Source organism: Elaeis guineensis, chromosome 10 (assembly GCF_000442705.2).
Source record: "Elaeis guineensis isolate ETL-2024a chromosome 10, EG11, whole genome shotgun sequence".
Taxonomy (NCBI): Eukaryota; Viridiplantae; Streptophyta; class Magnoliopsida; order Arecales; family Arecaceae; genus Elaeis; species Elaeis guineensis.
In genome coordinates, this window is record NC_026002.2 from 61,085,317 (window position 1) to 61,110,680 (window position 25,364).

General features: G+C 39.4%; 1 non-coding gene across 1 annotated transcript; it reads left to right on the forward strand.

Annotated features, from left to right (window-relative positions):
- Nucleotides 1-7,912: 7,912 nt before the first annotated feature.
- Nucleotides 7,913-8,018, forward strand: LOC140852253 (small nucleolar RNA R71). The gene has a single exon (XR_012135157.1). It is a non-coding gene; the product is annotated as a small nucleolar RNA R71 (small nucleolar RNA).
- The last annotated feature ends 17,346 nt before the right edge of the window (nt 8,019-25,364 follow it).

Here is a 25,364-nt window from a genome sequence, read left to right on the forward strand (position 1 = left end):
AAAGAAGTTCGGTAAATGACAACTCAATACCAAAATGGACAAGGTAATGAAAAATTTTCTTTTTATTTTATTAGTGAAGTATATATTACAAAGCCTTGAAGGCCAAAAAGAGAGACGACAAGAAAAGAAAAAGAATACATGGAAGGATGAAAGGCAACAAAAAAAAAAAGAAGAGAAAGGAGCTCTAAGGAAGCCCAGCTTCTTCCGACTTCGAGCTCTCGGTTCGGTCCTTATTAAGGATGGCCTCAAGTTTTTAACTTCTTCCTCTAGTTCCATCTTTCTCAGCAGCATATCCCGATATATCTGGTGAAACCACCGGCTCTCGCCCTCCGACTCTCGAAGCCTCTTCCTCAGGACCTCGAACTCTGCCTCGGCATCTTTGACCGCCTGCTGCTCATGGACCAGCTGAATCTTCAGCCACTGTAGTTCGGCCTCCTCCCACCCAAGGGCCACAGACAGTTCTGCCATGGTCCCCCTCAAGGAGCAGAGCTCGTCGAAGCCTTATGCAGAGGCACGCTGGACTCTCTTAGACAACTGCCTCCGAAGGCGGGCAACTTTGTCGGTCGCCGTCTGAAGCTTCCTTCGGTAGTGCTCTACTTGTCCACTCCAACCGACTCGGTAGGCATTGTAGTTTGCCTCAGCATCCTGCAGCTACTTTTGAAGGTCGGAGAACTTCTTCGACCAGCCTCGATCACGGTCGGCTTGGGTTGTGAGCCAGGACGAGCTCCCTTCCAACTGGTCGATCTTCTCCTGTGCGGCCGCCAGCTCGACTTCAAGGGAGCTGATCTTGGAAGCCTGAGTCCAAGATCGATCGCTAGCACATTTTCAGAGTTTCTCAAGCTCCGTCATGAAGTCGGCTGATGCGTAGTCGTTGATAGTATCAAAAATAACTCTACTCACTACGTAGATAGGATGAGTCGAGATCGTATCCTCAGGAACCTTGGGCTAAGTTGAGATTGCAAAATAAAAGAAAGAAGTATTGTTTTGATTTAAAAAATAAATTATCTTAAAATTGATGTAATTAGAAAATAAAGAGCTCGGGAGTTTTGAATTAATTTTGCACTAGTAGAGTTGTATCTCTTTTTTTTTAATTAAATAAATATGATTAATCTTAAAAAAAATACCTATCTTTTCTCGACCACCCCATACCCGTAGATCACAGTGCGTCTCCGAAAAGTACTAGGTAAACAACTCTTCTTTCCTTGGCACGCCCCGTACCCGTAGATCACGGCACATCTCCGGAAAGTAAAAGTTGTTCCTAATATTAATCTAACAGAAAAGCATAAATAAAAGCATATGAAAGAAAGCAAATAAAGAACTCATGACAATTTAAATAAAAAGCATAATCTTTATTGCATATAAAGAAATACAAGAAAGTTTAGAACAATAAACCCACTCTGTGTCGTTATAAAATTTCTTCTCCACTCTTGAGACTGCTAGCCTAGCTGCTCATGGAGTAGTCCCTTTCTCTTCCTTTATGCAAGGCTCTAGAAGAATTTCTGGGATGATCCTCAAATGGGAGTACAAGAGCCTTTTTATAGGTGTTAAGAGGGAGGAGTTTTACATGGTTTTAGATGTGGGACTAAAGAAAATACTAAGGACTAAAAGATGGATGGATGAGATGGAAAGATCACAAGCAGATAAAGAAAATATAAATTCTTTTTCTTGAAGTATTTTCCAAGTATTATATATTTTTCCTTTAATTTTCAGATCCATCTGCTATCATGAGCGTCCGTCTGTTTGCCACTGTGTCCGCCAGCACAAACTCCCCATGAACCCGCCATGTCGCGCGCCCACAATGCCGTGCACCCGCAATCTTCTTTCACGGACCCGTTAGCTGTTAGGAAACTACTTATGCTCCTTTTTTATTAGAAAATTACAAAAAGAAACTTTTGTTTCTTTAAAATGATGCCTATATCCTTTTTGGGTTTTTTGCATAGTATCTTCATTTTCTATAATATCGTTTACATCTTTCTTTTATTTTAATTTTATTTTAAGTTCAATTTTCTTCAAACTTGAGTCTTTTTGATATGCGAATCAGACTCTTTGTATCGACGATCACCTTTCCTATAAAATATAAAAAGAAGCATCAAATTTTTAATAAATAAAATAAATTAAATATAATTTTTTGCTTTAAATAACTTAAATTAAGTATTTGTCACACCCTCCAACTTGAATTTTGTTCGTCCTCGAGTAAAATAGATATATCAGTATTATGTATCGACTCGATCTTGAATAAAAAGTTAGATTAGGCATCCCAAAAGGTAGATGATACCTGGTCAGACCATTAAAGAGATACTTCATTGGATTATCAATTTGATCCAATTAGTGGCTGAGTATTAACTAAAGAAATTTCAAAAGCTTTTCTTTCACCAACTCCTCACTTTACTCTTTAAATCCTCTAACTTAATGTGAGAGAGGTTTATTATCTTCTTGCAATTTAGTCCCCTTATTATCCACTATTTTTTTTTTTAATATTGCCTATCTTTTTACACAAACCACAACACTTACTTAAGCGAAGGGGCCCGGTTACTCAGTAGGAAACCAATATTTTTTTTTTTTAAAGTAAATTTTAAGGAGAATTTTTGCATACCTCGACCTTTCCATCCAATCTCTCATGAAGTAGATTCTTTATTGAGATCAGTAAGAAGAGGGTTGTAGAATCACTCTTAAAATTTGGTCTAGTCTAAACCCTACCATTCATTGGGTTTTCTTAATAATTTATTCCTCAGTATCTCTAAAATTATCTTGACCGTTAATCATTCATTGATTAGGATGCCTAAATGACTCTTAATCAAAATAAAATTTGGATACACAAAACTAATTATTTCTGACCATACTCGAAGATTTGATTAATTTTCTTCCCTCCCAACTTAATCTACATTGTCCTCAATGGAGTAGGAAAGCAAAGAAAATAAAAGGAGAGAGTGCACCTAGGATAATTTTGCTTCGAAAGTTGAAGATAGCTTCATTGATTAATAGACTCTTGTTCTAAATTTCTGCAGCTACAATAAAATAAAATAAAAAAATAAAATCATTGGGTTGCCTCCCAACAAGCGCTAAGTTTTACGTCTTCAGCCAGACGTCAAGTTTACTATTCATTATAAAGTGGATCAAACAGGTAGATGGTGTCGATTCGTTCTTTATATGTAATTTCATCTACATATGGCTTCAGACGTTGGCCGTTTACCTTAAATGTATTGCCATTCCTGAGGTCATGAATTTTAATTGCTCTACGTGGAAATATTTGTGTGACAATGAAAGGTCCATCCCATCAGGATCGAAGTTTATCGAGAAAAAGGCGTAACCTAGAATTAAAAAGCCATACCTTTTGATTTAGCTCAAACGATTTTCTAGCGATATATTTGCCATGAAATACTTCGGTTCGAGCCTTGTAAATTTGTGAACTCTCGTATGCATCATTGCAAAGTTCTTCCCAGTTCATTGATTTGCAACCTTCGATTAGAACCTGCATTCTTCATGTTAAAATTAAACATTCGTATGGCCCAGAGTGCACGATGTTCTAATTCAACTGGCAGATGGCAAGCTTTGCCATAAACTAATCGGTAGGGTGACATACTGATAGAGGTTTTAAAAGATGTACGGTAAGCTCATAATGCATCATCTAAGCGAAGAGACCAATCCTTTCTATCGGGCCTAACCATGTTTTCTAGGATATGTTTAATCTCCCTATTTGACACCTCTACCTGACCATTAGTTTGTGGGTGATATGGTGTGGCCACTTTATGTGTAATATTATATTTTTTCATAAGTGCTTCAAAATGTTTATTCATAAAATGAGTCCCCCCATCACTAATGATCACCCTTGGGAAGCCAAATCGACTAATGATGTTTCATTGGATAAAACTAGTTACAATTTTATTATCATTAGTCCATGTAGCTATTGCCTCCACCCATTTTGACACGTAATCAACTGCCACCAGAATATATTCGAATCCAAATGAGGCTGGAAAAGGTCCCATGAAATCAATCCCCCAAACATCGAAGATTTCTACTACTAAAATGGGGGTCAGTGGCATCATATCCTTCTTGGATAAATTTCATGTTTGCTGACATTGCAGACAACTTCAGCCAAATTTATGTGCATCCTTGAAAAGCGTTGGCCAATAAAACCCACACTGCAGCACTTTTACTACAGTTTTTCTTCCACTAAAATGTCCCCCACATGCCGAAGAATGGCAAAAAATGAGAATGCTTTGGAATTCACTCTCGGGGACACAACGGTGAATAACTTGGTCAGGACAGTATTTGAATAGTTCAGGTTCCTCCCAGAAATAATGTTTAATTTACGAAAAAAATCGATCCTTTTCTTGTTTTATCCAGTATGAAGGTACTTATCCTATTGACAAATAATTGACAATATGGGCAAACCATGGAGGATGGCTAGAGGGGATTGTGAAAAGTTGTTCATCAGAAAATTTCTCTTTGACCTCATCTATGCCTATCGTGTGTTCAACTAAGATTCTGGAGATGTGATCAGCTACCACATTCTTGGAACCCTTCTTATCTCGGATTTCTAGATCAAATTCTTGTAAAAGAAAGATCCATCTGATCAAACATGGTTTAGTATCTTTCTTTGAGAGGAGATGTTTCAGAGCCGCATGATCAGAGTATCAGTGTTTCAAGGGCGAACACTACTGCTAGTTCTTTTTCTATTGTGGTGTAGTTTAATTGGGCATCGGAAAGAGTCTTGCTAGCATAATAGATCACATGTGGCTCCTTATTGATTTTTTGGCCTAAGACGGCACCTATTGTAAAGTCAGAGTCATCACACATAATCTCAAATGGAATGGACCAGTCAGGGGGTTTTATTATGGGTGCTGTTGTCAGGGCTATTCGTAATGTGTTGAATGCTTTCAAACAGTCTTCGTCAAAGACAAATGGTGTATCCTTGGCCAACAGATTGCACAGAAGTTTTGAAATCTTGCTAAAGCCTTTGATGAAGCATCTATAAAATCCAGCATGACCTAAGAAGGATCGTATTTTTCAGACCGAAGTAGGGGGTGGTAGTTTTGAAATGACCTCAATTTTGGCTTTATCTACCTCGATCCCTTTTTTAGAAATAATATGTCCTAATACAATTTCTTTCTGCATCATGAAATGGCTCTTTTCCCAACTTAGGATGAGATTTGTCTCCATACACCATTTAAAAACTTTGGAAAGATTATGGAGACAATTCTCAAAGGTGGTTCCAAACATAGAAAAATCATCCATAAAAACTTCAAGATAATTATTCTCCATATCCAAAAAAATGGCCAGTATGCACCGTTGAAATGTAGCGGGTGCATTGCAGAGCCCGAATGGCATACGTCGAAAAACGAAGGTGCCATAGGGGTAGGTGAAGGTAGTCTTTTCTTGATCATCCAAAAATACAGGTACTTGATTGTACCCTGAATAACCATCAAGAAAATAGAAGAAACTTTGTCCTGCAAACCGTTCTAAGATTTGGTCGATGAAGGGCAATGGAAAATGATCCTTCCTAGTAACGGCATTTAGTTTTCTATAATTTATGCATACTCGCCATCCAGATGATATGCGAGGGGGAAGCAGTTCACCTTCTTCATTCTCAACCATAGTAATACCTGATTTCTTAGGTACTACTTGAGTGGGACTAATCCATTTACTATCGGATATGGGGTAGATGATTCCAGCATCTAACCACTTTACCACCTCTTTCTTTACTACTTCACGCATGTTTGGGTTCAATCTCCTCTGCATATCTCGATAGGGTTTGGTATTTGCCTCAAAATGAATATGGTGCATGCAAATGGAGGGGTCAGTTTCTTTTAAATCGGCAATGGACCAACCGATAGCCTCTTTGTGTTCCTTCAGAATACCAACCAATTGTGCTTCCTGATTAGGGGTCAAGTCTAATGCAATGATTGCTGGGAGGGTGTCATTGGGTCCTAGAAATACATACTTGAGCGTAGCAGGAAGGGGTTTTAATTCTAATGTAGGTGGTGATTCTAAAGATGGGACTATTGGTGTACTGGCTAATGTGGACGATGGCTCATACTTGATTATCCATGGAGGAGTGGTTTTATCGTGTGGTGTATCCAACAAGGTGTTAACTTCTTTCATATATCCCTCAAAGTCATACACTTTGGCCAAGCAAGTATCTAAGGGGTCTGGTGCTAGAATTATGGATGTTGCATCTTCTATAATGTCTTCTAGTGTATCTACTTCGAAGCAACTATCCATTGATGGTCTTTGGGAAGCACCAAACACATTCAGTCTCAGTTTCTTATTCTCAAATGATACGTCCATGACTCCTGTCCTACAATTAATGCATGCATTTACCGTAGCTAGGAAGGGTCGTCCTAAGATAATGAGAATTTGTCTTAGATTGCCACTTAGTTCTATATCGAGAACTAGAAAATCAACGGAAAGTAAAACTCATCTACCTTGATCAAGACATCCTCAAGCATTCCACGTGGTTCCTTAATTGATCTATCGGCTAATTGCAGTGTGACTGATGTGGGTTTCAATTCTCCGAATCCAAAAAGTTCATACACCAAACTAGGTAAAAGATTCACACTTGCCCCTAAGTCTAGAAGAGCTTTTTCAATGTGATAATCTCCTATAACATAGGAAATGATGGGGGCTCCTGGGTCCTTAAGCTTTGGAGGAGTGGCATGCTGGAAGACAGAACTAGCCTGTTCAGTGAGGCATACTTTTTTTGGGATTTGTGATCTAGATTTACATTTTTGGGTGCACAAATCTTTCAAAAATTTGGCATAAGCAAGGACCTGTTTGATTGCATCTAGAAGGAAAAGATTAATTTGGACTTGCTTAAATAATTCCAACATCTCATCGAGTCTTCCTCCCTTCTTATCTGCAGGAATAGGGGCTTTCAGGGCATCCAGAAATGGGGCTTTAGGCAAGTAAGATAATTTCGATGCAGTTGGTTCATTCTCTATTTTAAGGTCCTCCTTGTTCTTGGGTGATTTGGCTTTGGTTAGAGGTTTAGGGTCGGTCTCATTGGTTTTACTAGTGTGTTCAATGACCTTCCTACTTTTCAGAGTCATGATTGATTTGGTGTGTTCAGAAAAAGCTTCTGGGGTATTAGAGCTCTCAATCACAAATTGCCCTCTTGGGTTACTCTCGAGTTGGCTAGGTAATTTTCTTCCTTCCCTCCTACTGAATGCAGTCGCTAGTTGACCTATTTGGGTCTCTAGCTTAGCAATGGATTGTGTGTGGGAGTTAAGGATTTGAGTGTTGACTTCTAATCATTCTAGTACTTTTAGAACTTTTTCCTCAAAAGTTGAGTGTGATCAATAGTAGACGGTTGAGGAGCATTTTGAAATTGATGGTATGATCCATGCCTATATGTTGGGTCCTGATATTGAGGTCGAGGTGTGGCAGGGCCAACCACTGGTTATGGTCTCTAGAAAAAATTTGGATGCTTTCTCCAGCCGGGGTTATAAGTGTTCGAATATGGATCGTTTCCTGGTCTGCGAGCTTGTTGAACTTGAGCTTGTTGAACCTGCTCATGCACAAACTCAGGAAATTGAGGTGCGACTGGGCATTCACTAATAAAATGGTTTGGACTTGCACACAATGCATAAACTTTTTGGATTGGGTTAGGTGGAATCGGAGATTATCCAGTATTTAGAAGACGGTCTAATTTTTGGGACAGTTCATCTACCTTACTGTGGATATATATGACGTTTCCAATCTGATAAATTTTACTTCTTTTTTGTTGAAGAATGGGTTGTTCTCTAGAGGTGGCAGACATATAATGTAGAGAATTCTCACTAAGTGTTTCAAAGAGCTGCCAGGCTTCATCCTCACTCTTTAGCAGAATGTCCCACCACATGATGCATCAACCATTTGTTGGTGTTTCTCCGAAAGACCATCATAAAAATACTGACAAAGTTGCCATTTAGGGATAGCATGATGTGGATATTTACGAATAAGGTCCCTTAACCTTTTCCATGTCTCATGAAAAAGTTCACCCTCCAATTGGAAAAAACTAGTGATAGCTTTTCTAATTTGATTTATTTTTCCAATTGGAAAGTATTTCTTGAGAAATTCTCTCTGAAGATGATCCTAAGTTGAAATAGTTATAGAGTCTAAGGAGTTTAACCAATGCTTGGCTTTGTCCTTAAGTGAGAAAGGGAACAGTTTCAACCTAAGGGCATCATCGGAGAAGTTTTGAATTTTTACTGTGGAATAAATTTCAAGAAATTAATCCAAGTATTTGTATGGGTCCTCGTTACTAAGTCCATAGAATGATGGCAATATTTGAATAATGCTAAACTTAATCTCATATTGGGTAGCTTCTACTGGAGGTGCTTGAATGCATGGAGAGTAGGTATACGAGGATGGAGTGAAATATTCTCTTAATAAGCGTGGAGGATTAGCCTCACCAGGTGCAGCCATGTTTTTAACTTGGATAGTCCTAGGAGTCTTTTCTAATTCTTTGTCTAATGGTTGCAAGTCGGGTTTTAGTGATCGTCGACCTAACATGCAACTAAAAGGTCTATGTAGGACTATCCTAGTCTGTTAAGGATTATTTTTTTTTATTAAAAAGAGAGGAGAAAAGAGAAAAGAGTTCTAAAGAAGAGATCCTAGGAAGTCCTAAAACTAATAGAAGAATTAGTTGTGATTAGATTTTAATTACAATCAAGTTAGCACGCAGTGGACTCTCTATCCTAAAGTTATCCTAGTTCTAGACAGCTCCTAACTGTATTAAGCCTTCAAGCCCTCCAAGTCGGAGCTTGACCAACCAACTGGCCAGATAAGTGTAAGGTCGGTGGGAGTCCCCCCGTTGCTTTCCTTAGACACCAATTAAATTAGCCAGATCAGCGAACGGAACCAATTAAAAACCACCTTCCTTCGGGCCCAGTCATCCCGCAAGCCACTTGCCAAGACACCAGCTAGTTGACCAAGTCTAACCTGGTTCAACTCTCAGGGTCACTTGTCCTAATAAGCTTGAAATCCTCAGGGACCTTGGGCTAAGTTGAGATTGCAAAATAAAAGAAAGAAGCATTATTTTGATTTAGAAAATAAATTATCTTAAAATTGATGTAATTAAAAAATAAAGAGCTCGGGAGTTTTGAATTAATTTTGCACTAGTAGAGTTGTATCTCTTTTTTTTTTAATTAAATAGATATGATTAATCTTAGAAAAAATATCTATCTTTTCTCGGCACACCCCGTACTCGTAGATCACGGTGTGTCTCCGAAAAGTACTAGGTGAACAACTCTTCTTTCCTCGGCATGCCCCGTACCCGTAGATCACAGCGCATCTCTGAAAAGTAAAAGTTGTTCCTAATATTAATCTAACAGGAAAGCATAAATAAAAGCATATGAAAGAGAACAAATAAAGAACTTATGATGATTTAAATAAAAAATATAATCTTTATTGCATATAAAGAAATACAAGAAAGTTTAAAACAATAAACCCACTCTGTGTTGTTACAAAATTTCTTCTCCACTCCCGAGACTGCTAGCCTAGCTGCTCATGGAGTAGTCCCTTTCTCTTCCTCTATGCAAGGAGGCTTTAGAAGAATTTCTGGGATGATCCTCAAATGGGAGTACAAGAGCCTTTTTATAGGTGTTAGGAGGGAGGAGTTTTACATGGTTTTCAGATGTGGAACTAATGAAAATACTAAAAGACTAAAAGATGAATGGATGAGATGGAAAGATCACAAGCAGATAAAGAAAATATAAATTTTTCCTCTTGAAGTATTTTTCAAGTATTATATATATTTTTTTAATTTTCAAATCCATCTGCTATCATGAGCGTCCGTCTATTCGCCACTGTGTCTGCTAGCACAAACTCCCCGCGAATCCGCCATGCCGCGCGCCCGCAATGCCGCATGTCTGCAATCTTCTTGCACGGACCCGTTAGCTGTTAGGAAACCACTTATGCTCCTTTTTGATTAAAAAATTATAAAAAGAAACTTTTGTTTCTTTAAAATGATGTCTATATCCTTTTTGGATTCCTTGAATAGTATCTTCATTTTTTATAATACCATATGCATCTTTCTTTTATTTTAATTTTATTTTAAGTCTAATTTTCTTCAAACTTGAGTCTTTTTGATCTGTGAATCGGACTCTTTGTATCAGCGATCACCTTTCCTGTAAAACATAAAAAGAAGCATCAAATTTTTAATAAATAAAATAAATTAAATATAATTTTCTACTTTAAATGGCTTAAATTAAGTGTTTATCATCGGCCTTCCTCCGGGTGTATTCCATGAGACTCTTTCTGTAGAGGTCCTGAAAGCGAATAGCCTCTGCAGTGACTTCCGAATGGCTCTTTCTCAGTTGATGAAGTTCATTTTTCAGCTTCTTGGATTTCTTCGTCAACTGACGAACTTTTCTTCTGAGGTCTCGGATCATCGACTTCAGAGGAACCCCCTGTGGCAGGGGAAGAGCTTCGGCAGGATACTGTCGTAGGGAGACAAAAGCACCACGACTCAAATTAGTACAAGAAGACAAAAGAGAAGGAAAAGAATACAAAAAAAAAAAGGGGGGGGCCCTCTGTGAAGAAGAATCTGATTTCATTGATTAAATAATTTTCAAGTACAACAGAATGAAAAAAAATCACCACAAAGGAAAAATACAAAGCTAGAGGTTTCGGACCTCTGGGGCAGAAGTAGAGGGGCTCGACGTCCCTGAAAAGTCGGCAGTGGTGGCTGCAGCAGTCAACGAGGTTCCAGCTGTAGGAGGACCGACAGCGGTTTCGGATGGTCTTGCTTCATCATCGAACGCCTCATCCAGGAAGTCGAGATCCAGTTCGGAGAACCTTACAGCCACCTTCTTTTGGCAGAGTTTAAAACCCTTGATGAAGGCATCCTGGCCAAACTAGACCTGTAGATCCTCCATCTCAGAGGAGGCCTTGAACTCCTCCATTGCTCGGGCCCCTGCCTCCGAGACCAGGGACAGGATCCACACTTTCAGCTCGAAAACCTGTGCCTTCAACTCGGAAGCCTGCACCTTCAGTTTGGAGACCTCGACCATAGCCTTCTTTCTCTCCTCCTCCAAGACGGTCCTCAGATCGAACGAGGTTTGTCCCTCCTTTTCTAGCACATCCTGAAGACTTAGGACCTCGGCGATCTTCTCCTCAAGGCGGGCGGCCCCAGCCAGGCGACCTTCCTCTGCCCGAGCTACCTCTCTCTTGGCGATCTTCACCGCCTCGATGTTGGCGATAAGCTGGTGCCTAATCTGTAAGAAAGGCCGGAGAGTCAATATAAAGGCTGAAGAATAAATTAAGTAAAGAAGCAAGAAGAAGAAAAAAGTGAGTTAACCTACTTCAAGGAAAGATCCCAGAGAGTCCCAGACCCACAACTCGGGATCAGCAAGGACGATCCTCTCGACGACCTCGGACAGAATGCACCCTTCGACCAGCCTCTTTATTAAATCCCTGTTGTTGAAGGGATTTTCCCTCAGGTCTTCCTCAGAGCCGTCGGCCCCCTCGACGGCAACCTTGCAATTGCGGCTCTTCCGGGCCAGGGTCTTCTTTCTCTTCCTCCCTTCTATTGGGAAATGTATCCCAAAAAGCCAATCGTCAAGCTGTTGACGGTTGAGCAACCAAGTATTGTAATTGATTTGTTAATAAATAAAATATATTTGGCATCTTCATCATAAGCTTTCATCTTCTAATGAACTCCGTTGATATGATGAAGTCCTTAGGACTATTTAAGTTCGATAAAGAGAGGATTTATCGATTAGTCCTTAAAATTGTTCACGACCAAATGATAGGCTGTTAATAAGGACGACAGCTTCTATCGAGCATAGGTCGCTGTAGGCCATATGGGTTGGTTGTCCTCTTAACCAAGGAGTGTGGAGACACTGGTATGACATACAGATGAGATGTAAGGGTACATCGTCATGGAACATGACCAACTCCAGAGCATTCTGCTGTCGAGAATGTCTCTGATGGGATATAGGTATAAGTGTCCCTTAGACTTGAGATCGCCTCAGTGACTTGCAAGCAACTCACTGTGCTTTGGTACTGGACTAACTGAATTTTTAATTCAGAGATGGAAGGCTTCTGGGCACAGTCAAGTACTTGCGAAGTCAGAGTGTGATCGAGATGTGATTGACCACTCCAAGAGTTGGAGAAGAATGAGTCGTTGTATTTCAATTTAGCAAAACCTTGGCCAGGGTAATCCATCAGATGGATTTGATATTTTGAAATACAATGTGGACAACCTGATTAGAGTTGACAGTTGAACTCTGCGGTGTCTTATGATCATTTTGGTCAAGGGGATGAATTATATGAAAACTATATCCACATGGGTTCTAAGGATGTTATTCTACACATTCGACCTATCCGGTCGTCGGGTACCATTGCTAGATGGTCACTTCGATTGGTACAAAAATTTATTCCTATGCTACCGGCTTAGGTTCGACCTATGAGGTCATACACATTAGAGTTCATGATCCGATCGGATGGTTGATCAACGATTAAGAATCATTCTAGGGTTAAATGATCAATACGATTGACATTTAACCCAGTGCAAGTATTGTAGGAGGATCGATTAGCAATTCGATTGCTAATTAGCTTAATTTGATTAAGCCAATGGGCTGAGATTAAGTCTAATTAAATATAATTTAATTAAATTTATTTTGGACTTGATTGGATCAAGTTCAATTGGTTTATTGGATAAGCCAAGTGCAAAGAAAAACTAGTCCTAGTTCAACTAGGACTTGGGTCAATCTAATTTCTAATTTGATTAGAAAATTAAATCAGATTTAAATCTAATTTAATATGATTAAATTAGGTTCTTAATTGGGTTAAGACCTATTTTAATTAGGTTGATCTAATTTTGGTTTGATTTGGTTTGGGAAACCAAATTAAAACAAGTCATAAGATAGAATCCTAGTAAGACTAGGATTCCACCTTGCGCCACATAAGCCTTCCCCACGCCCTCTCTCTTATTCAACACCAATCTTCACTTATTTTGTGCGATAAAAGCCCTCTCCCAGTTCTCTCCCATATTCACAAAAGGTTTCCTCTCTTCTTTCTTACATGGAAGGTGGTTTGGATCAAATCAAAAAGAAATAAGTTTGGATTTCGAATTCTATGAGATAGAGTTTTAGAAATCCAAAACTCTTTCAATTTTGCACCGAATTTATCCAAATTTTTTTTGAAATTTTTATGGATTTTAGGGTACAATTTTGTGTACCCTTTTCTAGTGATCCATGCATAAAAATATGGAGAAGGTGCTCAAGAGTTGGGCGCCCCTTAACTTGCCATGTTTGGATAAGCCTTGACTAGGTATTTGACCTAGACAAGGACTCTATCATATCTCTCTGTATAAAATGAGTTTCTTCATGAAATTTTTGAAGAAGATATAGATTTGAGAGGTCTTTGAGCCATCCAAAAATTAGAGAGAAATACCTTTGGGTCGTGGAGATATAAAAGATGAAAGTTAGGGTGTCTAGAGAGAAAAACGTGAAGAAGAAGAGGGTCTTCTTCTAGGGTTTTTTTGTTTTCATATCTTTCCTCCCTCCATCTTGAGTTTCCTGAGAGCGTCTCAGATCTGAAACTCCTCCTTTTACTTTTCATCTTTGGAAGAGTCCAAATCAAGAAGAAGGAGGCACCTAATCAACCATTAAAGAAGGATCAGTGCAGTACTAGCATACTGTGCTGATTTCCTGAAGCAGGACTTCTGATCGAGATTCGTGGGCTCGTGTGGACGACTCCTAGAGGCCGGACACGTGTGCGGCTTGCAACATCATCCTTAAGCCCGGATCAGCGAGGTTAGAGCATCTAACTTGCAAGGTAATAGATCTGATCTATTGTTTAATACATACATTAGATGTGGTATAGAACATGTTGATATGATCAACATGTGATTCATGCTATATTTATATATTTTAATTTCTGATTTAATACTATATAATAATCATGTAATAGGATCTTAGATCTAGAGATTCTCTAATTTTAAAAAATAAATTTTGATTTATTTTAGTCTTCCACTGTATGATCTTGAAAAAGTTTCAAGTTCTAACCCTGAAACCCTAGATCTGGTTCCTACAATTGGTATCAGAGCCCAGGTTCTTTATTACATGATTATTTATACATGCTTAGATTATTTCTTAGATTAGATATAATTTATAATCTGATTATTAAATCTGAAATTAAAATTTTAGATCAATCACAAACTGCAAGGTTGTCCTGCTGTAAGGTTTGCCCCTTACAGTGCAAAGGTTGTCCTAGTTTGTGTAGATCTAGCTTTAATCATAAATTTGTTAGATATGATCTAGATTAAATTTATGATTTATTAGATTTAAAAGATATTTAAATCTAAAATAAAATCTCTTTGTTAATAATTTTTGTGCAAAAAAATTGTTTAAAGTTGAAATTATTTCAATTACATGAACCTGTTTAGATTAGATCTAAAGTAGTTTCATGTTTATTTCACTTGCATCTTGATTCTGAATCAAACATGCAATATGGTTGGTAGAATCATATTGTAAAATTATTTTATAAATATAAAAATTATTTTTTGAAAAGCCGAACCCAACCCTCAGCTCAAAACTTAATTAAGAATTAAGAAGTTGTTTGATTAGGTTCTAGGATTGTGAATTGAAGAACCTAAGACACAAACCATAACATATTGGGTTAATGGGTTAGTGGGAATTAGGTCCATTAATTGGGTTAGACCTATGGTTTGATTAAAGATAGACTTAATTAGAGAATTGACTAAATCTAATCAATTGTTGTCTTAGATTAGGTCAAGGATTCTCTAGATCAATTATAATAGTTGTAGTTGGTCAAGTCCATATCTTTAACGAGAACCAAATGGACTTGATTCTTGGCTAAGCGGTCTAGCACGAACTGTTAGGTTGATCTAATCGAAACTAATTAAATCAGTTGGTGTCTAAGGTAAACCAGACCAGTGGTTTTTAATTGGGAGCCCGCTTACCTGGCCATTTCTAATGGTGTCTAAGGCAAGCTTTGGCAGACCCTCCCACTGATCGAACTTACCTGACCTCTTGGTGAAATTATGTTTTGATTGGATCACTTGACTATTCGAGCTGACCCATGTCAGCTAGGTAAATCAGTGTGACTGATTTAGGTGCTCCTAGACCAGCCCTTTTAAATGGTCTCCCTTAAGCTGACTTGGTGAAGCCAGTGGGAGGATCATGATAAGCTGGTTCATCTGACCTCATCCTCTATATTATTTAAATCTTCTAAAATTATTAGGTCCTTAAAATGATAAAGTTATGGAGATAACTGAGTCATAGCCTCCCATTAAGGTGTTTGATAATGAGTCCATTAACTCAATAATCATTGCAGACCCAAAGGCCTGGTGCTTGTTGACTAATGGAATTATCACTCATCATATGACGACTTGGAAGTGTCTCTCTAATGGTGGTTAGGTGAGCCAACCAAAGTTGGGCTTAATCATTCGTTGGTTAGATACACCATGTATGATCATGTTAATGGTTGGACCTAACTGGATCCTTACAGTGGAGGCCAAAGCCTACTGATTAGGTTTCTGGGGCAAAATTAAAATTATTAGAAATTATTTAGAAAAATAATTGGTTATGAACCTACCCTTAGATGTACATGGGTTGGCCAACCAAAGTTGGGCTTGTGTGCAGTCTAAGTGGATTCTAGTACCCGCTAAGGAATTAGGATAATTCCTCGAATTGGAGGTAGAGGCTACCAATTCAAATAAAATAGTGGGAGAAACCTTTTGATTAAAGTCCAACTCTTTAGGTTTAATGAATCAATTACTAATTAGGTTATGATTCTCCTTTGTGCAAATATGGTCACTTCCCTATCGCTCCGATCATTGTTGGACAATGATAAGTTGGTGGGACCCAACTTCGATAGCTGGTACCGAAAGTTGAAGATAGTCCTAGAGCATGAACGGATCCTATATGTGATAATGGATCTTACACCTGAGGAGCCAGCTGTCAATGTACGTGGAACAATTAGAGACACTTACCAGAAGTGGCTCAATTATCGGACCACGGTGTGCTGTATCATGCTGGCTGCCATGAGCGACGAGTTCAGTCACAGATTCGAGATGGCTCAGCCAAAGGACATGCTTCAAGTGTTGGAGGATGCCTTTGGCACACCCGATGATGTAGAGAGGCACAAGACTAGTTGTGCCATCTTCAACACCAAAATGCGAGATGGTGCCTCTGTCACTGATCATGTATTGTACATGATCGAGCTGATGGAATGATTGAGCAAGCTCGGCTTTCCCTTGCATGAGCAGTTTGGGAAAGATGCAATACTGAACTCGCTGCCCAAGTCTTATCTCCCATTCCTCACTCATTATAGAATGACAAAGCCTGAAGTAAACTACCACGGATTACTGGGGTTGCTTCAGAACTTTGAGAAGGATCACTAACTTCACAAGGAGTCGGTGAACTTAGTGGGAGGTTTGTCTTCTGGTTCTCGATCCTTTGAGAAAGGAAGAAGAACAAGAAGAAGAAAGTGAAGAAGGTGCAAGTTCAGACTGGGACATCAGTGCAGAGCCAGACCAAAAAGATCAAGCCTGATAAGAGTCTATTCTACTGGCAAGCACCCTAGATCAGATAGTGTGTCAGATATCTACTTATGGCACTGTAGGCTAGGTCATATAAACAAGAACAGAATAAACAGGTTGACAGAAGAGGAAATCCTCGAAGTCAGTGATTGTGAATCACTTCCAACCTGTGAGTCTTGTCTTCTTGGTAAAATGACCAAGTCACCTTTTACTGGAAAAGGTGAGAGAGCTACTGAGCTCTTGGGCCTAGTACATACTGATGTATGTGGGCCCATGAGCACCAGTGCTAAAGGTGGATATTTCTACTTCATTACTTTCACGGATGACCTATCCCGATATAGATATGTCTATCTGATGAAACATAAGTCGGATTCATTTGAAATGTTCAAACGATTCCGAAGTGAAGTAGAAAAATAAACTGGGAAGAGTATTAAAACTCTTCGATCTGATCGAGGAGGAGAATATCTTTCTAGTGAATTTCTCACATATCTAGAAGAGAATGGGATTCTCTCCCAATGGACTCTTCTAGGAACACCACAGCATAATGGTGTGTCTGAAAGGAGGAATCGGACTCTGTTAGACATGATCCGATCCATGATGGGTTTTGCTAGCTTACCGATATCCTTCTGAGAATATGCACTCGAATCGGCCTGTTATCTGTTAAATAGAGTTTCAAGTAAGTCTGTAATTAAGACTCCATATGAGATATGGACAGGACGTAAGCCAGCACTTTCACACCTTAGGGTCTAGGGGTGCCCGGCCTATGTCAAACTATTAGTCACAGACAACTTGGATCTAGGTCTGACAAATGCTCATTCATAGGGTACCCCAAAGAGATAAAAAGATATTTTTTCTACCATGCTGATGTACGAAAGGTGTTTGTCAGCCTTAAGACAATCTTTTTAGAAAAGGAGTTCCTTGGTGAAGGAACCGTTGCCTCTAAGGTTGAACTTGATGAAGTTCAACAGGTAGAAGGACCGACACCAATAGCTGAACCTGAGTCGGATATGATTAGATCAGATCCGGAGCCCAATGTACCTGCACCATTAAGGCGATCTAGTAGAGTACCGCATCAGCCGGACAGATACTACGGTTTCTTGGTCTGGGATGGTGATCCCATCAAACTTGATGAGAATAATGAGGATCCGATCACCTATATGGATGCAATGCAGAGACCTAATTTCGAGAAATGGCTTGAAGCCATGAAATCCGAAATGGAGTCCATGAAGGTCAACGATGTATGGACATTGGTTGACCCACCTGAAGGGGTTAAACCCATTGGGTGTAAATGGGTCTTCAAAAGAAAGGGGGGCACAGACGGAAAGGTGGAGACCTATAAAGCCCGTCTGGTCGTCAAGGGGTATCATCAACGTTATGGTATTGACTATGACGAGACATTTTTCTCTGTGGCAATGCTCAAATCCATTCGGATAATGCTTGCAATAGCTGCCCATCTGGATTATGAGATCTGACAGATGGATATAAAGACAGCTTTCCTGAATGGAGAGCTGACCGAAGAGGTGTATATGATACAACCTGAGGAGTTTACATCCACAGATGAGTCCAAGGTGTGCAAGCTTCAAAGATCCATTTATAGATTGAAGCAAGCTTCTCGAAGTTGGAACATGCATTTTGATAAGGTGATCAAAACGTATGGCTTCATTAAGAATGGAGAAGAGCCCTGCATCTATAATTGGGCAAATGGTCCAGTTGTGGTATTCCTTGTCTTGTACGTGCATGACATTCTCTTAATCGAGAATGACATCCCCACACTACGGGGAATAAAAGTTTGGTTATCATCACAGTTCTCCATGAAGGACTTGGGTGAAGCATCCTACATCCTAGGGATGAAGATCTATAGGGATAGATCTAAAAAGATGCTTGGGTTATCCCAGTCCATGTACATAGACACTGTGCTGAAGAGATTCAGCATGGAGAATTCCAAGAAGGGCTATCTACCGATAGGCCAAGGAATTTCTCTCTCTAAGAAGGATTGTCCGATAACTCCTGAAGAGAGAGAGCGTATGAGTAGAGTCCCATATGCTTCAGCCGTGGGATCTATCATGTACGCCATGACATGTACAAGACCAGATGTGGCATACTCACTAGGAGCAGTGAGTAGATACCAATCTGATCCTAAAAAAAATCACTGAAAAGTGGTTAAAGCCATCCTTAAGTATTTGAGAAATACTAAGGACCAATGGTTGGTTTATGGCGAGTCAGATCTAAAACTTGTGGGGTTCACAGACTCCAGCTTTCAATCTGACCATGATGACAGCAGGAGCGTGTTGGGTTATATCTTTACTCTGAATGGTGGAGCCATCTGCTGGAAGAGTTCCAAGCAGCATACTGTGGTGACTCTGTTTGTGAAGTGGAGTACATCACAGCATCGGATGCCGCAAAGGAAGCTGTGTGGCTAAGGAAACCCATCACTGAGCTCGGAGTAGCACCCTCCCTTGATGGTCTGGTCCTGCTCTACTACGACAGCACCGGTGCCATAGCTCAGACGAAGGAACCCAAAGCACATCAGCGGACAAAGCACATCTTGCGCCGCTTCCACCTAGATCAGGAGATCGTGGATCGAGGTGACGTCGACCTTCAGAAGATCGACGAAAAGGAGAACCTAACCGACCCCTTCACTAAATCCCTGGCGATAAAGGAGTTCGACAACCACAAGTCGAAGATGGGTATTAGATACTGTGCTGAGTGGCTTTAGGACAAGTGGGAGTTGTTGGAAAATGTGTCCCAAAAAGTCAATCGTCAAGCTGTTGACGGTTGAGCAACCAAGTATTGTAATTGATTTGTTAATAAATAAAATATATTTGGCATCTTCATCATAAGCTTTCATCTTCTAATGAACTCCGTTGATATGATGAAGTCCTTAGGACTATTCAAGTTCAATAAAGAGAGGATTTATCGATTAGTCCTTAAAACTGTTCACGACCAAATGATAGGCTGTTAATAAGGACGACAGCTTCAATCGAGCATAGGTCGCTGTAGGCCATATGGGTTGGTTGTCCTCTTAACCAAGGAGTGTGGAGACACTGGTATGGCATACAGGTGAGATGTAAGGGTACATCATCATTGAACGTGACCAACTCCAGAGCATTCTGCTGTCGAGAATGTCTCTGATGGGATATAGGTATAAGTGTCCCTTAGACTTGAGATCGCCTCAGTGACTTGCAAGCAACTCACTGTGCTTTGGTACTGGACTAACTGAATTTTTAATTCAGAGATGGAAGGCTTCTAGGCACAGTCAAGTACTTGCGAAGTCAGAGTATGATCGAGATGGGATTGACCACTCCAAGAGTTGGAAAAGAATGAGTCACTGTATTTCAATTTAGCAAAACCTTGGCCAGGGTAATCCATCAGATGGATTTGATATTTTGAAATACAATGTGGACAACCTGATCAGACTTGACAGTTGAACTCTGGGGTGTCCTATGATCATTTTGGTCAAGAGGATGAATTATATGAAAACTATATCCGCATGGGTTCTACGGATGTTGTTCTACACATTCGACCTATCCGATCGTCGGGTACCATTGCTAGATGGTCACTTCAATTGGTACAGAAATTTATTCCTGTGCTACCAGCTTAGGTTCGGACCTATGAGGTCACACATATTAGAGTTCATGATCCGATCGGATGGTTGATCAACGATTAAGAATCGTTCTAGGGTTAAATGATCAATTCGATTGACATTTAACCCAGTGCAAGTATTGCAGGATGATCGATTAGCAATTCGATTGCTAATTGGCTTAATTTGATTAAGCCAATAGGCTAAGATTAAGTCTAATTAAATATAATTTAATTAGATTTATTTTGGGCTTGATTGGATCAAGTCCAATTGGTTTATTGGATAAGCCAAGTGCAAGGAAAAACTAGTCCTAGTTCAATTAGGACTTGGGTCAATCTAATTTCTAATTTGATTAGAAAATTAAATCAGATTTAAATCTAATTTAATCTGATTAAATTATGTTCTTAATTGGGTTAAGACCTATTTTAATTAGGTTGATCTAATTTTGATTTGATTTGGTTTGAGAAACCAAATTAAAACAAGTCATAAGATAGAATCCTAGTAAGACTAGGATTCCACCTTGCGCCACATAAGCCTTCCCCATGCCCTCTCTCTTATTCAACGTCAATCTCCACTTATTTTGTGTGACAAAAGCCCTCTCCCAGGTCTCTCCCATGTTCACAAAAGGTTTCCTCTCTTCTTTCTTACATGGAAGGTGGTTTGGATCAAATAAAAAAGGAATAAGTTTGGATTTCGAATTCTATGAGATAGAGTTTTAGAAATCCAAAACTCTTTCAATTTTGCACCGAATTTATCTAATTTTTTTTTGAAATTTTTATGGATTTTAGGGTACAATTTTGTGCACCCTTTTCTTGTAATCCATTCACGAAAATATGGAGGAGGTGCTCAAGAGTTGGGCGCCCCTTAACTTGCCATGTTTGGATAAGCCTTGACTAGGTATTTGACCTAGACAAGGACTCTATCATATCTCTCTATATAAAATGAGTTTCTTCATAAAATTTTTGAAAAAGATAGAGATTTGAGAGACCTTTGAGCCATCCAAAAATCAGAGAGAAAGACCTTTGGATTGCAGAGATATAAAAGATGCAAGTTAGGGTGTCTAGAGAGAAAAATGTGAAGAAGAAGAGGGTCTTCTTCTAGGGTTTTTTTGTTTTCATATCTTTTCTCCCTCCATCTTGAGTTTCCTGAGAGCGTCTCAGATCTGAAACTCCTCCTTTTACTTTCTATCTTTGGAAGAGTCCAAATCAAGAAGAAGGAGGCACCTGATCAACCATCAAAGAAGGATCAGCGCAGTACTAGCATACTGTGCTGATTTCCTAAAGCAGGACTTCTGATCGAGATTCGTGGGCTCGTGTGGACGACTCCTAGAGGCCGGACATATGTGCGGCTTGCAACATCATCCTTAAGCCCGGATCAGTGAGGTTAGAGTGTCTAGCTTGCAAGGTAATAGATCTGATCTATTGTTTAATACATACATTAGATGTGGTATAGAACATGTTGATATGATCAACATGTGGTTCATGCTATATTTATATATTTTAATTTTTGATTTAATGCTATATAATAATCATGTAATAGGATCTTAGATCTAGGGATTCTCTGATTTTAGAAAATAAATTTTGATTTATTTTAGTCTTCCGCTGTATGATCTTGAAAAAGTTTCAAGATCTAACCCTGAAACCCTAGATCTGGTTCCTACACCTTCAGCCCCGGGTGCCCCCTTGAGATGAGCCTCTGGAGCGGGATCCTCGGCTGGGGGGCTCCTTGAGAGGGCTCGGGGGACTTCGGGTTCGGCATCGGAAGGGACTTCGACGGCAACGACCACTGGAGCAGGCATGGTCGAGCTTGTCCCTTCTGTCCTGGCTTTCTTCACCGACCCCAAAGTCGAGGCGTCTTTTCTCTTGTGGGTCTTGAGATCCTGGGCTAACCTCTGAGCCACGCCTGCGTCCATGTCTGCAATAAAAGAAGATCAACATGGCTCAGAGATGGAATAAGAGAAAGGGGAAGCAGCAAAAAAAAAATGGTACCAATAGGGTTAAGAGGACTTAGGCTGACGTTGAACAAAAGTTGTTCCTTCAGAAGTTCGGAGAGGATGGGGGCTTGATAGGCCTCGAGCTTTTTGGAGGCTTCGAGGTCGTCCCTTTCCAGGCTAGAAGCCCGACAGACAGAATCCCTCAGAGAGCCCCAAGGGGATAATCCTACCTCCAAGGTCGGGCATCGGACATAGAAGAACCTCTCCTTCTAGTTGTGGATAGAAGAGGGAGCGCCTTTTAGCAACCCCTTTCTACCGAACTGAGGGGAGAAGTACTGTTGCTCCTAGATTGATTTTGATGATTACAAAGCAGATTGAAGGGACACAAATAATTTTAAAATGAAAAAGTCCTTATGCTCTTCAAGGGCAAAATCATAATTTCACTAAAATTCTGATTTGATAGTATTATTTGATAGAACAAATGATTTGTAAACTATTGATGAAAATTTCATTATATTTGGACTTATATTTTTGAAGTTATGAAGGTTTGAAGTGCATGAGTCGACTCATGAGTCAACTCATGGCACTGTGAGCTGATTGGCACGCAAAAAATTTCCATGGCACGCTGGATTTTTGACTTGGCACGACCTGTGAGTCGACTCATGAGTCGACCCACAAGGCATGAGTCGACTCATGAGTCGACCTCTGCTGATTTGAACCGAAAAATCCAGAAATCAGACCTTCTGGTCTGTGCAACAGAAGTCAACTCATGAGTCGACTCCTGATGCATGAGTCGACTCATGAGTCGACCCCTGCGATGGGAAATATCAGCAACGGCTATTTTTTTGCCCGTTTTAATTGCCATTTATGCTTCCTAAAATTGCTCTAACGGCTCTTTATCTACCTAAATTATTTTCTCTTGCTTCTAATGCTACAAAATGCTTGAAATGGTGAAAGAAATTGCAGTTTAAATAGCAGATCAAATTGGAGAGAAACATAAGTGAAGAAGAAGATCAATCGGCAGATCAAAGAGAGAAAAACAGAAGAGAGGATCCGAAATTTGCAAGAAAAAGCCTGAGATCAACGAAAAATCCAAAAAGAAAAAGAGAGAGGATCCACAATATACCAGAGAGAGTGTGAAAGAGAAAAGCAAGAGCTTTCAAGGAGAGAATTCTTCACGCCTATTATTTCAACCTTGATCTAGAGATCGTTCAAAGCTTTCAAGAGATCTTCAATCATCAATCAACCTCTTCTCAAGCATTCAAGCGTTCATCCACTTTGAGAAAATTCGAAAAAGGGGTTCTTCATTTGAGTAAAGCTTTTATTGTTATATTCGCTCATTTAAGGAGCTGTTATTGTATTAATCTGTGCTCAAAATTTTTCTAACTCTTTGTGAGTTTTTGTTCTTGTTTTTGGAGGATTTCCAAAATAAGGAAAGGTTGATCCGAACCTGAAATCGGAGTGTTTTGGGTTTACTTGTACCCGAAAAACAAGTGATCTAGCTTGGGATAGCTAGTGTCGGAGTTTCCGACGTTTTGTATTCGGGTTGAATACAAAGGATAGTGGATTGAAATTCCCAAGTAGGATCTTGGGGAGTGGATGTAGGTGCAAGGTTAGCACCGAACCACTATAAATCCTTGTGTTTGTGGTGTGCTTTATCGCTTTATCTTATTTCTTTATTATATCCTTGCAATACTGCTTTAGGTAATTAATATTGATTTAAAGTCTTTGTTTTGTTCTTCATAAGTAATCTGTTGGGCTTAAAATTTTTAGAAACCCAATTCACCCCCCCCCTCTTGGGTTGCATAGCTGGGCAACAAGTGGTATCAGAGCCGGTGCTCTAGCCCTTCTTTGATCTAACAATCAAAGAGCCAAAGATCTATGGCAACCCATGTCGGTATTTCTCTAGCCGAGGGGCAATCAACAAACCGACCTCCACTTTTCAATGGGTCTAATTACACCTATTGGAAAGCTCGGATGAAGATTTTCATACAAGCACTCGACTATGATATGTGGAGTATCATAGTGAATGGTCCTCACACACCCACCAAGATTATAGATGGTGAGGAATCAACCAAATCCGAGAAAGAATGGGATGAGGTTGACAAGAAATTGGCACAATTAAATGCCAAAGCCATGAATGTTCTTTATTGTGCACTAGATGCTAGTGAATTTAATCGCATTTCTACTTGTGCATCTGCTAAAGAAATATGGAATAGGTTAGAAGTAACCCATGAGGGAACAAATCAAGTAAAAGAGTCTAAAATAAACATGCTTGTACATAAATATGAATTATTCAAAATAGAGCATGATGAGTCCATAACTGCTATGTTTACTCGTTTTACTGATATAATCAATGGTTTAAAGAGTCTTGGCAAATCTTATACTAACAGTGAACTTGTAAGGAAGATTCTCAGGTCACTGCCAAGAATTTGGGAAGCCAAGGTGACTGCCATCCAAGAAGCAAAGGACTTGAACACTCTACCTCTAGAAGAGCTTCTTGGATCCTTGATGACTCATGAACTTAGCATGAAGCAACATCAAGAGGATGAAGTCAAAAAAAAAGAACCATTGCCCTCAAATCCATAACTTCGCCTGATTATGAAACGGATGACTCTGAAGATGAAGATCAGGATGAAGAGATGGCTCTCATCACCCGAAAATTTAAGAAGTTTCTAAGAAAAAGGAAACAGGGGATGAGAAAGAAATTCACAAAAGGGGATCAAAGCAAAGAAAAGGAGAAAGATCAACCCCCTATATGCTACGAGTGTAAGAAGCCAGGACATTTCAGATCCGAATGTCCACAATTGAAGAAAGGTCCAAAGAAGTTCAAAAAGAAGGCAATGATGGCGACCTGGAGTGCGAGTGATGACTCAAGCTCCGACGAGGAAACCTCAACAGAACAAGCCAACCTGTGCCTAATGGCACACAAAAATGAGGTAACTTCTGAATCCACTAGTGAATTTACTTTTGAAGAATTGCATGAAGCATTCTATGATTCAATTGATGAATTAAAGAAACTAGAGAAGAAAAACAAAGAGCTGAAATTGAAAAATCAGTCCTTAGTGAAACAAGCTGAAAATCTTTCAATTGAAAAATTCACCTTGATTCAAGAAAATCAAAACTTAAAGGATGAAATGAACAAGCTGAAATCTATAGTAGATAAGTTCACCTTAAGTTCAAACAAACTAAATATGATCCTTGAAAATCAGAAAGCTATATATGATAAGGCTGGACTTGGTTATAAACCCCTGAAGAAACAAAAATTTCTAAAGGATATTTATGTAAATTATTCAAGTAACAAGTCTACAAATATTACTTATTTTAAATGTGGAAGAATAGGACATAAATCATACACA